An 18374-nucleotide genomic window follows, 5' to 3' on the forward strand; every position below is an offset into this window, starting at 1 on the left:
GACACTGCCGCGGGCTTCGGAGGCGGCGCGGGCTTCACCGCCGACTGGAGCGCCAACTTCGCCGCCGACTTCGGAGCGTCCGCCGCCGGGACGGAAGGCGCTGATCCCTTCGGCGGTGCAGCGGCTGATCCCTTCGGCGGCGCGGCGGCTGATCCCTTCGCCGGCGCAGACGGTGCAGCCGCCGCCCCTGCGTCCGACGGAGGGTGGCCCCCGGCGAGCGGCTGGGGGGCCACGGAGGCGACGCAGCCCCCAGCAGCGGCGGAGACCGCCGGAGGAGACGAGGTTAGCGTCCAGGGCCTGAGCGAGCAAACTCCCGAGCCCAACCCAGAGCGTGACCCCAGTGACGCCCAGCTGCAGCAGGCGCAGGGGCAGGGTCAGGAGCCGGGACAGGGGCCTGAGGGAGCCGGGACGGGCTGGGCCCCAGAGCAGGCGGGGTGGGGGTGGGCCGAGGGGCGGCAGGCAGCCGAGGGAGCGGTAGGCGAGGCAGAGGGGGAGGTGGCCGTGCCGGGGATCATGTTCACCAACGAGTACGGTCAGGCGGTCCAGGGGGGTGCGGAGGACGCGGGTGGCGACGAGTCCGGGTGGGGACGTGGCGACGTGGACGCCGATGGCTCAGAGTACGAGACGGCGGAGGAGCTGGACGAGGTGCCAGGCCACAATGGAGGCTGGGTGAGCGCTGACGACGAGCTGGTGGCCAGCGTGGAGCAGGGGGAGGGTGCCGACAGCAGCGACGTGACCCAGGGGGGCTTTGCAGAGTGGGGTGCGCCCGATGCAGCCTCCCCCTTCCCAGAGCAGGCCCCAGTGGCTGACGCAGGCTTTGCCGGTGAGGGGTTTGCAGTGCAATGGGACCAACCAGCTGCCACAGAGCCGGTGCCTGTCCAGCAGAACACGCCAGAATCAGCACCACAGCCAGGCCTCGACATCACTGAGCCAGCACAGGGCTCAGATCCGTTCGGAAGTGACGGGGACCCCTTTGGCACAGAGAGCGACCCATTCGGCACAGGGGAAGACCCATTCGCCACCTCCGCGGACCCTTTCGGGACCTCCGACAAAGATCTGTTCGCCGATGCGGAACAGGACCTGTTTGCTAACCAGGGAGCCGCCGTGGAACAGGACCTGTTTGCTAACCAGGGCGCTGACGCGTTTGCTTCCCAGGCACCAGCCGAGGCCGAGCCGGTGGGTTTCACCTCCGACCCGTTTGCGGAGAGCTCCGCCCAAGGCGGCAGCACTGGCGCCACGGCTGATGGCGGCTGGGCCGCGGACCCTTTCGCCACCGCCACCGCCAACCAGGGCAGCGGCTGGCCCGGAGGCTGGGAGTCCAGCGGCGGCAGTGGTGGCGGCGGCGAGGGAGAAGGGCAGGACTCAGCCCAGTGGGCCGCCTTCCCCATCCCCGGCGCCACCGCGGACGCAGACTCCTCCAGCAAGGGCTCCTGGCAGGAAGTGAGCGACAGCAGTGGCTTCTTCTCCTCCGACGGCCAGGGCGACTTCGCGGCAGGCTGGGGAGCTGACGCCGGCAGCGCCGGTGGAGCTTCTGCGGGTGGTGGAGTCGGCGGGAGCCAGCCCCAGGACTTTTTCGCCGCCTTCCCCAGTCCGGGCGAGCCGGCGGTGGGCGGCAGAGCCCACGCGCCCAGGGAGCCGGAGAACTCAGATCTGTCGGAAGACGAGGTTGCAAACCGGAGATACGGAAAGTTGTACCAAGAAATAGATACAGAGAAAGACGAGGTACCTGACTTCCTCACCCCATGTGTAGCGTAGCGTAGAGTAGAACTCAGCGAGAGAACCCCCCTTCTTTCCCCGCCCGCAGACGAGGCACCAGACCCCTCCCTGCCCCTCACCCACTACGAACCCCCCCTCTCTGGACCCCACCGGACCCCACCGGACCCCACCGGCCCCCACCGGACCCCACCGGACCCCACCGGACCCCACCGGCCCCCACCGGCCCCCACCGGCCCCCACCGGACCCCACCGGCCCCCACCGGCCTTCCCTCCTCTGCCTGCTTGTTTGCTCGTTGTTTTATTTTTTGTAACTAACGTCTGAAATTGCATTTCTACTCCACTTTTTAAATCATACAATTTAAGTAGCATATTTCAAGCAGTTCCCAAGTCTAATTTGTTTCTCTGTGATTCGGTTTAGGTGGCCAACAATGCTTTTAATGGATTTCCTCAGGTAAACAAAATTCCTTGCCAATCTTAATTCGATGTCCTTGAGTGCCAGTAAGATGTGTTCTATGCTTCACAAATACTCTGTCCCTGTTCAAGGGCACAGTATGGAAATAGTTCAGTCAGAAACCCTGGCACATACTCCATATATGAGTTGATATAATTAATAGTGTCTGTAATCTCAAGCAGGGTGAATTTTTATTTTGATCCCTGCCAGTACTGTATAATAATAAGCTAATGCGCTTGAACCTAGGACAGAAATGCTAACTATGTATTTATGATGAGTGTACAACATTAGTACTGTATCTACTAATGCCAGAATGCTCCTTACTAACATCTTTCCCTGAATGATTAATCAAAGGCTTTGATTTTTTAATCCTTTTGCCTACTAACCGCATGCTTATTTTAAATGTATTATTTTATTGACTATGATACGGAACTGACCTTTCATTTCTTCCTCCTCTGAAGACGGACAGTGCTGCCCCTGCCTTTGCTGCAGATTTTGATAAGATGGTGAGTAACCACTGTTGTGGCAACAGGTAACCATGTTGTTCTCTGTCTGAGATTGCACCTCATTATGGTTGCAAGCTAATTTTGTGTTGATGAATGCATGTTCCAAATAACGGAGGCATTATATAGAACTGGAGAGAGGGAGGAAGTTCCGGCCCCATTCGTTTAAATGGCCGATGCTAACCTCGCTAATTCATCCAAAAGTGGAGTGCCACCATCTTTAAAAATGGTGTCCAACCTGTGCTGACTTCTTCCTTCATTTCCACTAACAAGCAATTTAGGTGCCACCTTACCCATGGCCACAAATTATGTTCACCATTGAAATTGACAGCTCATCCACCAATCCACATCACACACAATCCACAACAAGCGTTTGTGTCAACCAGTGATTTGCTGAATCCCTTAAGGTCTAAGCCCTGAACCCTCAAAGACTTAAATTACATCTATTGATAAGTGATCAAGTTTGAGAGGCTGTAAAGGTTCAAAATGCTCAGGAATGGGACAGCACCTGTGACCTATCCTTAAATTGACCACCAACAACGTCTTCGTTTCCATTTTATAGCAGTTGTTTACTGATGTTCTTTCCAGCTTCCAGACTCCCTTTGGGTTTGATGTTTCATGTCACAATGCTATGAGTTGTTGGTAATTTCCTTGTCGACTTGCTGAATGGGGACAGAAGGGGTGTGAGTTAGCCGTCATGCACTTCACAATTTCACAGTGGGACAGCCCTAAGCCCCTGAAGTTAGAGGGAACCTACATTAAAGTCTGTGAGTCCGTGAGGGGAGAGATTGGGATTCAGCCAATGTTTGTACAAATGTGGGCAGATGTGAGCCCTTGAGGGACACCATTTTAAAGGTGGTGGATGTTAACTGACTGAAGCTAACCCTCCGAATTCTGACCACCTGTTTTGTATTTGTGATCATATTTCTGGCTGTTTTATACATTTTTTTCCTGTTTATTGCACATGTTGCAATTATATTAGCTAAGTATTTTAAACACATTCTGCCTTGCCTGCATATGAAAACTTATAATGCCTACGTCCTGCTGCATTTGGCTTTGTTAGGTAATGTTTGACCAGCGTATTTCCTGTCTGTATGAGTGGTTGTTATTTGTTTGTCAGTGCTGGAGAGGTCATCCTTAGTTACATAGAGCCACTGTGGCTGTTCCATTCACCTCATCAGCTGGTCAGCTGTGTGTCTGTTGCTATGCTGGCCCTGTGTGAAGACTGTGCTGGGTGGCTAGCACTGACACTCTGCCCCTGCCTGTGCTTGTGAAAAGGCGGAGGGTGCGGAGGGTGCGGAGGGCACTGAGGCTGCGGTGGCCACTGAGGCCCCGGAGGCAACCGAGGGGGCCGAGGGCCAGGTCACGACCCCACCCGCCCCCGCCGAGGCGGCTGAGACTGCCGAGATCGCGGCTACCAGCCCCCCAGGAGAGAAGGCCCCAGTAAGTGAAGCGTAGCTATGTGCATGAATTTCAGTATTGACCATCGTCATCTCATCACCATCATCATCACCACCATAACCATCATCATCGTCATCTCATCACCATCATCATCACCACCATAACCATCATCATCGTCATCATCATCGTCATCATCATCATCATAATCATCATCCACCCCAACACTGCCATCATAATTGACATGGTGGTCATCTTCGTCATCACCACCATTATTTTTTTTTACTGTTTTTTTCCATTTTTTTATTGTCACATCTTCTTAATTGTCCACATCATCTTAAATGCTTTAATAATCATCATCATCATCATCATCATCATCTTCCTCGTCTTCTTAATCACCACCTTCATGGATCATATCACATAGTGACATCTTCGTCATCACCACCATTCTTTTTTTTTATTGTCACATTCATCTTAAGTGCTTTAATCATCATCATCATCATCTTCCTCATCTTCTTCATCACCACCTTCATGGATCATATCATCATGTCCTTTACCATTATTTAGTTTTTATTCCATTTCTTTGTTTTCGTATCATGTTTTTTTATTTTTTTTATACTATTTTTTTTTATACTATTTTTACTATATATGAGCTGATACAGCAGTATGGAAGTGCAAGGAGTCTGTCCCCAGTGATACACCTCCATTCCCTCTCCCCACGCTGGTCAGTTGTCTTTTGTCAGACAAACAACAAACTGACATTATCATTCAACCATCGCAGCCATGGTGAACTCAGTTTGACCTCCGGTCAGAGGTGACCTCCATTATTTCGTTTTTATTCCATTTCTTTGTTTTCGTATCATGTTTTTACATTTATTTCAATGTTATTTTCACACCTTAGCACTGTATCCATCCAAACATATTATCTGCTAATTGTTCACTGTGTGCTGTGTATCTGGTTCAGACGCCTGCAGAATCACCGGTGTCGGCTGACAATGTGGAGGGGACCCAGACTGAGGTATGTGGTCTACTTTCCGCCATGCCAATCTGCTGTTGCACAAGGGGCCATCTGGGGTGTATGTGGGGCTCTACTGCCTATGAGGGTTATGTGATGTGATTAAAAAAAGAACCCTCATGGCTTTGTGCAGGCCAGTCGTGCAGGTTTCATGTCTGTCTGAAGACTCTCTAGGCTTGTGCAGTTATGTTTAGAAGAAAATGGGAATTTTCATTTTATTCACCATTTGTTTTTTATTGTAGCTCTTTGTTAATTATTATTATTATTTTTTTTTTTTCATATAACTGATTAAATGTCTTTGTTTTAATTTATCTGCAATGTTAAGTGTGTACAGATGAACAGATATAAATTATCTCTGTTTTAATTGTAATGCCTAAACACAGGGTGTTTTTTCTTACTTTTTGTAAATATCATCAGTTGTTTGCAAAAACAGTATCTGTGACACAGAAGCGTTTTGTCTCAGTTCTATTTCTGCCTAAAGGAACATGCTTAAATGTTCCTTCAGACAGAAATAGGCTCACAATGTTATACAGCAATTCAATGTGGTCCTATTATTCTTTAAATCATAGAACTGCACACTGCACATCAAAAAGATCAAAAGGGTGTATAGAACAAACCAAAAAACAGGTGTATAGCAATTCGATTCCTACTTCTAGCTGAGAAGTACCAAACAACATAATAAGTATTCCGGACCCGGGGATTACTCTACATAGTCCTCTACTGTACAGAGTAAAGAATGTCTCTTTGTACATGTAGATACCTGCAGCTGATGAACCTGAGAAAGAGCAACCCATCCATGAGGCTCCGGTAACTATGAATTATGGCCCAACTGGGCAACATAAAAGCTCATATGTGCTCCTCTCATACAGTATATGAGCTTATAGTAGCTTTAATCTCATTTTTGGTGGCATGATAAACTTCTGTAAATACGATATTTCAGGTTGAAATGTTTTCTCGGCCAGGGACATGACAGATAGCTATAGCCAGATGAGTGAATGGGGTTCTAACAGTTTCAGCTTCCTCTAAGAGGAACAACTGAAGTGTAAACAACATTTAAAATGTCAGAAGAACAACATATGATGCCCAAACTGAACTGAACTGTTTGAATGCAGAAGAACTTAGTCTGTGTGAACAACGCGTTCTCCTCCACGTGTAGGAATCTGCTGCAGTACCCGAGGCAGAGTCGCCCCCCACTACGGAGGCTCCGGTAACTATCTCTATCCCATAATCCCAGATCCCGCGTGGCGGAGCCCCATTTTAGGGATCTGGGCCTCTATCTAATCAGCAATCGCAGGGTTGATATCGTAATGCCTACAGTGCTCGTCTGGTCGCTGAGATACCGAGATATTTGTTCATGTTTCTCAGTGCATTGTGTTTGCCTCTCAATCAGTACTAAATAATCCTGCTTGTACAGCTCCAATCTTTTGTACTTTTATGTGATAAGGATAATTTTTGGCTCTTGAATATCGAGCACATGTGTTTTGTGTTTATGTGTTTATGTGTTTTGTTTGTTTGTTTGTTTGTTTGTTTGTTTACTTGCTTATTTGTATTTTTTTAAAGAATGTCAGTGTTTATTCATGCGGTCTCCTTCGGCGCATTTAAGGCATCAGTCTCCTGGTGACTGCTAGCGTAATCTTCTCAGGGCCATCCCATCATCATGTGTAACGCTCATGTTTCTCTGCGTAGGCGTCTCCTGACGACAAGGGGTCTCCCATTGAAGAGGCTCCGGTAACTAATCTCATACTGATTAATCAATTCAAATCAACTCAGACCCCACTGTGCTGGTGTGACCCCCCCCCCCCCCCTCACCCAAACCTCAGCCGAGTGATGATCTCCAGGCAAACGCTGGAGCCCCATCAGCCCAGGCAGTGGTCTGTATACTGTCTCAAGATGAAACGATTGTCTTTTTAAGATTAATCGGCTATTTTACCTTCTGAATTATCATGATTTTTTCTGATGTGATTTGGTAATTTTCAATAGTGATGAGCATTCTTATAGCAACATGTTTTCATCAAAGACAGTATACATTAGTTCCATTATTGTTTCATTATTTTTTGGTTTTCAGACATGGATCCTGTTTTTGTACATGTGTAAAATGGAGATTGCTAATGATGCACCTTGATCATCATGGTTGCAATAGCTTCACAGCAAACCAACACAGAAAATACTCTTTAAAGCTCACTGCCTAGAGTATGCTTTAAAACAATGGTGGCATTACTTCACCATGTCTTCTGTTTTCTGTGTTAGGCCACTTCTAGTTATTACAAACACATCGTTCATCACTTTCTCAAAAACAGTAAATATTTAACTTTTACTGTACATGGCTTTCAAAAAGTCTGTGTCCAGTTGTGACACAGAAGGTCAGATGCTCTCAGCTGTATAGATATTCTCAGTCTGTCTGTGGCCGTTAAAAGGAACACTGACCATAAAAGACAGTACTTATGCCTCAGTAATTGATCAGATTATGTGGTCAGTGACCTCATCCATCTTTGTCCCCCATCAATTAGCATAGCCTGATTAGGCCACACCACTGATGATTGTGATTACAGCCCTTCCGAGCTAACGACCTTCTGTGGTTACCGTGGAGACGGGACCCCTTCCATAATGAGTGGTTTGTGATGTTCTGGACCCCCTCTCCTTTTCCTGAAGAAGCACAAAACACAAATGAGTTTGAGCACACAGAGGCTTTAAAAAAAAAAGCTTTTCAGTGAGGTGGTCTGAATACTGATGTGAGTAGATTTTAGGGAGTGTAGAGAGTTCAGAAAGTGATTTCTTATGACTTAGTGTCAAGTTGTTATACTTCACTCAGACTTTCAGCTTGTTTAGCTTGTTTAAAGAGTTACAGTGAACTCACTTGAAGCACAAAAGCTGAATTAGTTAAAGGTGGTGAGGCAACCAAAGCCTCCTATTGATATAATGGGTAACCAAATTAACCATGCATCAGTAGTTAAACTGACTAGGTCAACCTCAGTTTTAAACATCAAATCTCATTGTAATACTGTACGTCAGTAGGCTTTGATGTTTCGATCAGTGTTTAAGCTTGACAGTGTAAGTATGTTCTCAGTAGATATTCTGAATGAAAATGTTGTCACAGTTTTGTTCTAAAAAATTAAGAATTTAAGTATTCCCTCTGTAATTTCATGTTTTATCTTTCATTAGTGCTTATGTTTATTACTAAGTATTCTTTTAAGTTTTATTTATTTTATAATCAATGAACCAAAACTGTACAAAAATGCATACACACACTGTTACTTTCACAGTAACTAGACATCAGTTTACATCACTATATATGAGCTGATACAGCAGCATGGAAGTGCAAGGAGTCTGTCCCCAGTGATACACCTCCATTCCCTCTCCCCACGCTGGTCAGTTGTCTTTTGTCAGACAAACAACAAACTGACATTATCATATTCAACCATCGCAGCCATGGTGAACTCAGTTTGACCTCCGGCGTGGTAAAAACTGATAGGTTTCACCTCTACTCATGGCCCCTATCCCCACAACCTCATCGTGTACCGCTGCAAAGACTCCCCCTTGTGGTGATTTCAGTGTGGTGCTCCAGTCACCCTGCTCCTCCTCCTCATTCGGCATATTCCCACATCTTCTGAATTGTACTGGTTATTAACGTTAGCATTAGCGCCAACGGCGCGGCAGCGCTGGCTCACACATTTGGCCACGTGTCTCAGGCTGAGGTGGCCAAGCCCGCGGGCGAGAGCGGTGGCGGCGGCAACGGCAGCACGGAGCCAGAGGCCGAGCCCCAGCCCAAGCAGGAGGCGGGTACTGTAGAGGTCAAGGCAGAGGAGGCAGCCAGTGCTGCTGAGGCCAAACCAGTGGAGGGGGCAGCAGACAGTGTTTCGGAGGAGGTATCCAACCACCACGCCAGCTCCTCACATCAACACTTAACAATTAACACTAGCCACTGATCCAGATGGCTTTCGGTTGTTTTTTTGTTTTTTGACTTTTTCTTTGGTGACTTTTTGAATGATCAATTGTCAAATTATTGATTTTGTTGAAATAATCCTTGTTGGGAGCTGTGTTATTCCTGTTATTGTTTGCCCATTTATTGTTTAATAGTTAAGAAATGGTTTGTTTGTTGATGAAATATGTTATTGTATTGATGGCGTACCAGCCAGTCTGTGTTGATAGCTTTACTGGAGCCGAGTGCTGACATTCCTCTTTTGTGTCTCCTAGGAGAAGATGCCTATCCCCTCTGTTGTGATTGAGCCAGCGTCCAGCAACGAGGGAGATGATGACCGCGATGTGGACATCCTGTCCCCCACCACCACCAGCGATAACGGGGTGCCCCCCACGTCTGACGCCCCCTCTGGCATGCCCCCTGGCTTCCTCTATAAGGTCAAACACATATACATGCATGCACACTTACCCACAACTAACATGCACAACCCGCCCACACACACACACACACACACACACACACACACACACACATACCCCCCCCCTTCACACACACCTACACGCACCACACACACACACTCACATACCCCCCCCCCTTCACACACACCCACACGCACCACACACACACGCACACACACAGCCTTTGTTCATTCAAGCCTGCTTAAAAAATGAATGTCCAAAAACAAATGTGTATGTCTGCTACCTTTTGCAGGTGGAGGCGATGCATGACTTTGATGCAGAAAACACAGATGAGCTAAACTTAAAGCAGGGAGACATGGTCCTTGTGGTCCCCACATCCCAGTCAGAGGATCAGGTATGATGTCTATACATCATTGTCACTACCCTCTTCATACTTATTCACAAGCAGGCTTATGAATTAGAATTGTCCCATGGCCCTATACACTAAACTGCAATACTGTTTCTTAACTGTAGAGAGCGCCAGTGCCCCACAGTATATGAGAAACAAACAGTGATGTCTGCCATTACAGTAATAATTTGCTAGAGTATGCTGTGTATAGGGAAGGGAAAAGTGCTAAAGTAAAGCAAAAGTGCTCGTCAACAGACCAACTTACTAGTCCCCACTGCAGCGGGCCTAGTTTATCTGTGTATCTTTGTGAGTTCGGGAGAAAGGGAGCAGGACTATGATCTGGCAGCAGTTAGGCCTTTAGAGTTAACTGCAGACCGGGAAGACTTGGAAGCCCTAGCATCGATGCAGACTGACCAGCACAGAATGTTCAACTCAGTGCTAGTTTACTTTTTCCACACTACTCTTGCTCACTAAAGACAGTGTGTCATATGTCTACTTCTAATCAAGAAAGTGTTTGATAACAAGTCACAAATGTTATGACATTGTCAGTCCAGTGTCTTGGTTGTGAAAGAAATAGGTTAAGCTAAACAGCCAATCAGCAAAAACCTTTTTCCCAATGGTTCTGGCTCTGATTCAACATGTTGAATGTGCAGCAAACAGGCTGACAGAGGTCTGTTGGTGTTGCCAGTGCTTTGCACACCGCACTGATTAGTGCCACAGATGCTCATCGACCAGCCAGACGTTATGAGACGTCCGACTGTTGGCAAGGACATAACAGAGCTCCATCTCTTTCCTCCTCCCTCTCTGTCTTTCTGTGGTCTTTCTCTCACCCTCTCCAGGATGCAGGTTGGCTCACGGGCATGCGAGAGGTTGACTGGCATCAGCAGGGCGCCTTGGCTAAAAAAGGACTGTTTCCTGAGAACTTTGTCCAGCGCGTGGATTAACTGCCCTCGCCGTGCTTCACACACACATACACACACACACACACACACACACACACACACACACACACACACACACACACACACACACACGCACGCACACACACACGCACACAAACACACACACGGGGCCTCTCGCAACCCAGGAGCCCCAGATGGGGCCACCCACTCCTGTCTCTACGGCAGGCCAGAAGGGACAACAGCAAACAGAACACTCCAGTCACAGAGGGAAAATAAATATCAAACACATGTAAACCAACATAAATGGTGAACCCTCGTGGAAACACACAATAAACCTACTCAAGAGCTTAATGACAATAAACCAATTTATAACAGAGCATGATGCGATAGTTATGGTCTTAACCTTCCTCTTGAAAAGCAAGACCTTTCTGTTTTTGTTTGTTTACCTGTAAACAGCAGCAAATTGATGTGTGCTTTGTTGGAACTGTGGTGACCTCCACACGTAACCCCTATCTGTTTAAAGGAAAACTGATGTGAGTTTCCCTCTAACAAACAAAAAAATGACCTTATCTTCTCTGCACCAAGTGTATTGTATTGATTTTTTCGCTCTGCAGCGAATTTTATCAGACTTTGTAGTGATATGATCTATTTAACCGTTCTAAGTGTTACACAAGACAAATGTTTCCTTTCAGACATTTCAGTCATAAATGTTACCTTGCATCATTGTTAGTGTTCTCTGTAGTTTCATGGCTGGATGTGTACGGCTGTGGTGATGATGTTTGGCGTACTATTGACATTGTCCAATGACAAGACTTGCTGTGCTCTTGCCAAATGAATTGAAGTTCTAATTATGAATATGGATATTTGTTCAGTTACAAGCATGAGAAAGTGATTTTTGAGGGGAAAAAATGAAAAACCCTGGACCTGGCAAATACAGCTTTGCAAAACATAAAATGTAGCTCCCCTGAGTCCTTGTGTGTCTTAAACCTTATATCCAGGATAACATATATTAACAAGTCTTTCAGTGGAGACGAGAAAATATCCACCTGTGAATGGAATTTTATGTTCTGATGAATTGTATTTACTGAACTTTATATTTTTTAATCTGAATATCACTGGATTGTTTTTTTTTTTTGTGGGTGGGTGGGAAGACAACATATGCAATATATGTGGCTGGTTCAATGGACAACCATGGTCTGACTGTTTAGTTTAGCAAGGACTAAGCCACTCCTGTGTTCGTACAGTTAGCCCTCACCATAGAAATTTTTTTGTGATGTACATATCTGTGTTAATTAATCTATAAGGTGAATAAAGAATAGTTATCATGGCTATATGAAGATGACCTACAGTATGTGATGCATTTCAGTAACTTTCTATTGTCCTTTTGTTATGTTCCACCACATTTGACAGACTACTAATGTCACTTGGTTAGCTATAGGCAAAAATCATCAGACACTCTAACTGGCTATTTGGTCATAATGTGTGTGTTTCTTATTGTTCAGTAATGTCACCGTCAAAGTCATTCCCAGATGTAGGCCTGCACCCTGCATACCCTAATCAAACAGGAATATGAACCCTGAAACCCAGAATCAGGCTTTCCTGATGCATTACTGACTTGTCTGCATGATGAAGCATTCTTGAGTAAAACACAGAACCCCAGTCTACTCCCATATGCCTTGCATGGCAGCCTCTGCTACTGGTAGGCTGATGGGACACAAAACCATGTGCTCCATGGGCACCATGTACTTTGCCTGAATTCTGCCACTTTGGCTGAATGACCACATTGGTATTAGCCTATATTTCCAGTAGATGTATAAGCAAAACTTTGGTTTGGTTCAGACATTGTTTTAGGTAGCTGAAATTATTATCATAGACCTTTTCACAGCACCTACATTCCCAATGATTGAGACCCTTTGATTGAGACATTTTTGGCAGCATTTTTCAACTCTTGCACCTTTGCATAAACCCATTTTGTTTTACCCGACACACAGTTTTTACACATCTCTGTTTCCTATGCATAATTTAGTTCACTAGTATGACAAATACATAATGAATGAAAAGGTGTGTATCTTATACTGATTCACAAGCACACCCACCCACATACACACTTCCCCTTGAGCATTTGGTTGCACTTATAATATCATGCTTTACATCACAGCTCACAGTCACCTGTTTGTAGCTCCAACTCAACACTCACTCTACCCAAGACAGACGTCACCCTGAAAAACAATGAACTTTAATGTGTATATCACTTTTCTGTTATCTGTAGGTAAGCAGTCCATCTGTCAAGTTCTAAAACTTTAAAAAGCCATTTATGGATATTGTAGTTGTGTAAAATAACATTAAGATGTTCACTGTCTTCCAAAAAAGACATTTGTGTGTGTTTTAGGTAATACATTAACTATTCTCACCCTTTCCAGGACAGGCAGCCAGCATGTTTCAACAGAAGGTCTCAGTGACCAAACCTCTGGGCAAATCAGTAGTGATAACATGCGTATACACGACTGAATGTTGGGGAAACTACATTTACTGGTACCAGAAAAAAGATGGAGAAAGTTTCCAGAGAATATTGTACATTGATGCAGATGATGGCAGTACCAATAAAGATGCTGGTTTCAGTGAATATGAGGCAGAGAAACAAGGCTCAGACCAAATTCTACTGAAAATCCCTCAAGTGAAGACATCTCACTCAGCCGTGTACTACTGCGCCTGCTGGGACTCCACAGTGATCACCGCCAGAAACATCCTGTACATAAAACACACACTCTTTATTATATATCACCAAATTAGTTAATACATGCATGCAGTTTTTTACATACTGTATTTCTCTGTTTATCACAGACACAATAGCCTATATCACACACTCACATGTGTGCAGGCACACACGTACTGTAGACCCTCTCGTGCTGCCACACCTTCTCCTTCCACTGAGGACTTATTTGAACCTCTAAGATCATATGTCTTCTACTTCTACTGACACCTGCCTGTAGCACCAAACTCAACACTGACTCTTCTCTCTGAGACAGATATCATCTGAGTAACAATGAACTTTAAAGGGACACCAGGCAAGCCTGATGCTTTTTCTCTACGAAACTCCCCCTCGCTCGGTCTGAAGCTCTTTTCCTTTTCTTTGCATCTTCCGTCAAGGGTTTTCGCTGCTTCTTCGCCGGCTCTGCCATTATACACACGTTTGCAACAATCGCTACGATTTCGGTAGCCTCCCTCTGTGCTGTGGATGCAGGACGGAAACTGAAACTGCTTCGGTCGCCGGGTACGATACACTGAACTTGCAAGCGGGATATTCTTCCTACAGGCAGTAGGGGCGGGCGAGAGAGTCTTCATTCGCCCTGTAATGAGTCATTTAACCATATACCGACTTACGAAGATGAGTAATTAACACGAAAACGTTGCCTGGTGTTCCTTTAAAGTGTTTAGCATTTTTCTCTTCTATATAGGTAAGCAGCCAATCTAAACAAGTGTTCTACATAGGCATTTATTACAGTATTTCAGTTATTGTGAAGTGAGATCTTTTCTTTATATTCCAGAAGTCAGTGTGTGTTTTTATTTTTTATTTTTTGGATTATAACTCTTCTTTCTTTCTACAGGGGAGGCAGCCAGCATGTTTGAACAGAAGATCTCAGTGACCAGAACTCTGGGCAAATCAGTTGTGATAACATGCGTATACACGACTGGATGTTGGGGAAACTACATTCACTGGTACCAGAAAAAAGATGGAGAAAGTTTCCAGAGAATGTTGTACATTGATGCAGATGATGGCAGTACCAATAAAGACGCTGGTTTCAGTGAATATGAGGCAGAGAAACAAGGCTCAAACCAAATTCTACTGAAAATCCCTCAAGTGAAGACGTCTCACTCAGCCGTGTACTACTGCGCCTGCTGGGACTCATCCTCCCACAGTCAGAATAACTGCACAGAAACTACAGCAGGATGGCCATACAACCAGAGATTCATGTCTAAAAGTTCACATTTTATAACTTCCAAATAACAGAATATTGCCGTTATTTTTTTATGTTTTGCGTGCACTGCATTATTACCTTTGCACTGTCTGTACAAAAGCAAAGCTTTAATAACAGAGGAACTTTCCACAATGAATGACTCATGGCCACGCTATTGGTCTATCTAAGACTCCAATCAATATATGTTAATCCCAAGCAAATGGTCATTTCCTCTTGTTTGGCTGAACACCAAAATAACAGTTTCGATCAAGGCTTCATGATTAATAGAAACACGTAAAAAATACAATAATGCACTTATGATCATGCTGGGATCATCCTGACAGTTTGAATAATTGTTAATTCCCAACTTCTTCGTTTAGAGTACAGAGCAAAGAAGAGATATTTACCTCCTGAATCCCTCAGATTATCTAGTTATTCTGTGACTTATTATTGTGCATGTTGCTCTTACTACAGGGGGAATTACTGAGAATGTCTTTTTCAACCACTCTGATTGGCTGGCAGCAAGGTTGATATCAAACCACAACTCCTCCTCTACACAGCTGTAGAGCTAATATCGGCTTTCACATATCTGGTTTTTTTTAGTCCTTGCATTTGAAGCACTGAGGAAAATGATCAGTCCACCGTTTATATGTGTGTGTTCTGTTCTCATGACAGGTGAGATGGAATCGAATGGAATATAATGTGAATTATTTGTAAAATGGTTCTCTAGATTAACTCTTTTCAGAAAATACAGCTGATGTTAAAAAACAACTAGGCTATAGAGTAAAGTGTGAGGTCAATATGTCACAATGACATCATTGTGTCATGACACTTCAGTTCAGTTGTAGATTTTATTATTTATTTGCTTTAAGAGCAATACAAACCAGGCCATCTTTCAACTAAAACACAGGCATTTCTACACACTGACCCTAATGTCTTCTTTTCAGTGGTGGGGGCTGTGGAACTCAATCAGGAGATCAGTGTGTCTGCAGCTGTGGGGAAAGAGGTCTCAATTCACTGCACTTATGGAACTGGGTGTTGGAGCTACATCCACTGGTACCAGAAAAAGGAGGGAGAGAGTTTTAAGAGAATATTGTACATAGATATGGATGATGGAACTAAAACCAATGATCCTGGTTATCAGGAGTTCAAAGCAGAGAAAAAAAGAAAATAAATTCACTCTAAAAATCCCGCAGTTGAAGTCCTCTCATGCGGCAGTGTACTACTGTTCCTGTTACGATTCCTCCCACAGTCAGCCCGCACAAAAACTACAGCAGCAGGATGGGCTGACCAAGAGATTCATTTCAGAGAATGCAAAAGAGTTTCATTTACATTTTATAACTAACTTCCAAAGAACAGAACATTGCCATGTGTTGTGTCTGAATGATCAAGTTTATTTTACTTTAATGGAGAGAATCACTACAGTAGTCTGCATCATAGACGAACAAAATCAACAATCAAACCACAGCAGTCCAGCTTGTGTTTATGTTTTCATATCTCCCAAAAAGTTCTAGTCTAGTTTTCCCATGTTGCAATATCAACCTTGCAGCTGCCTGTATAACACAGGACCTTCCAATGAGTAACTGAGCATCCGGGGGTGCTTCTGACAACTCTGAACATCCAAATAGAATATTGCAGGCGTCTGTATACAATGATACACATGTACATTGCCATCTGCTTCTTAATTTAGAGTACAGAACAAAGAAAAATGGAAATATATATTTACCTCCTGAATACCTCAGATGATATCTAGTCATTTAGTGACACTTTATTGTGCAAGTTGCTCCTACCACACGGGGAAGTATTGAGGATGTCCTTTCCAAACACTCTGATTGGCTGGCAGCAAGGTTGATATCAACCCACAACTCCTCCTCTACACATCTGTTGAGCTAATATCATCAACGGCTTTCACATATGTGGTGTTTTTTAGTCTTTGCATTTAAAGCACTGAAGAAAATGATCAGTCCACCCTTTATATGTGCGTGTTCTGTTCTCATCACAGGTGATATGTAAATCTGATGGAATGTAATCTATATAGTTTGTAAAATAGTTATCTAGATTTCCCTTTTTGGAAAATACAGCTGATGTTAAAAAAAAACAACTATAGAGTAAAATGTGAGGTCAATATGTCACAATGGCATCAATGTGTCATGACACTTCAGTTCAGTTGTAGATTTTATTATTTATTTATTTTAAGAGCGATACAAACCAGGCCATCTTTCAACTGAAACGCACAGGCATTTCTACACACTGACCTTAATGTCTTTCTTTTCAGTGGTGGGGGCCGTGGAACTCAATCAGGAGATCAGTGTGTCTGCAGCTGTGGGGAAAGAGGTCTCAATTCACTGCACTTATGGAACTGGGTGTTGGAGCTACATCCACTGGTACCAGAAAAAGGAGGGAGAGAGCTTTAAGAGAATCTTGTACGTAGATATAAGCTCTGGAGCCAAATCAAATGATCCTGGTTATCAGGAGTTCAAAGCAGAGAAAAAAGGAAATAAATTCACTCTAAAAATCCCGCAGTTGAAGTCCTCTCATGCTGCAGTGTACTACTGTGCGTGCTGGTCCTCCCACAGTCAGAATTACTGTTAGCAGCCCGCACAAAAACTAGCAGCAGGATGGGCTGATATAAAACCAGAGATTCAAGGCAAAGCAAACAAGTTCATATTTATACGTAACTTCCAAACTTCCATGAGATATTGTTGTGTTTTTGTTTCTGAACAATTATGTTTATATTATTCTCTTGCTATTAGTTCTAATCTGCATATTACTGCCTGCTTTGGAATCCGTTACACTCACTGCATCATAGATCAACACTCTTTTTGTATTCAGGAGCATCACAACTAAGTAAAAGAAAACATGTCCACACTCATGAAATGTGTGTAAATATACAGTATGTTTAAATGAAATCACTGTACTACACAGGCAGTCCAGCTTAAATACCTCATGCAGCAAACACCATAACGCATTTACTCCCAAATGCTAAAAAAATGTGATGTATAAGAACTCAAAATCTTGCAAAAAAAATCCCTCCTTTTAGCCTGGCTAGCGCCACCACTTCTCAATGAGACGTGGTCTGGGAACCAAACGTTAATTTTCTCGTATTTGAAAAAAATGCCCAGATCCGTTTATTGGGTGCCACGGATGTCTATCAAATGCGTCTGTGCATTGCTCATCATCGTCTTGCTTTCCCCCTTGTTCTGTGATTGGTCCCCTATCTCAGGCGAAAATTTGCTCCATGGTCTCCAGGCTGCCTTAGCAGCGTGAATCAAATCGCGCGCAAGGCAGCATGGGAACACCCAGGCTACCCTCCTTTGCCAATAGCCTTACATCTGTGTTAACAGGAAAGCTGTACTAAAAACCTGCCACTGAGTGACTCAGCATCTAGCCCACCTAAGAACTCGAGTCAATATTTGGTGACACTATGGTCTGTAGTTTGACAGAACACCAAAATAAGTTAAAGCAGATTCCAGCTCAACATTAGTGCACCTCAAATGACATGTACTTTTCCATACTAGAATGATCCTGAGAGTTTGAACAACTGTGCAATAAATGTGCAAATGTCTGTGTAAATGGTAAGGAATAGATATACATCGCCATCTTTGTTATTAAGAGTACAGAGCGAAAAGTGGAAAAACATTTACCTCCTGAATCCCTCAGACGAAATCTTGTCATTTGGCGACATATTATTGTACTATAATTATTTATGT

The sequence above is a fragment of the Alosa pseudoharengus genome, unplaced genomic scaffold, assembly GCF_046254945.1.
Source record: "Alosa pseudoharengus isolate Yale_2024_CS ecotype anadromous, Long Island Sound unplaced genomic scaffold, YU_APseudo_1.1 YU_APseudo_1.1_scf_2, whole genome shotgun sequence".
NCBI classification, from domain to species: domain Eukaryota; kingdom Metazoa; phylum Chordata; class Actinopteri; order Clupeiformes; family Clupeidae; genus Alosa; species Alosa pseudoharengus.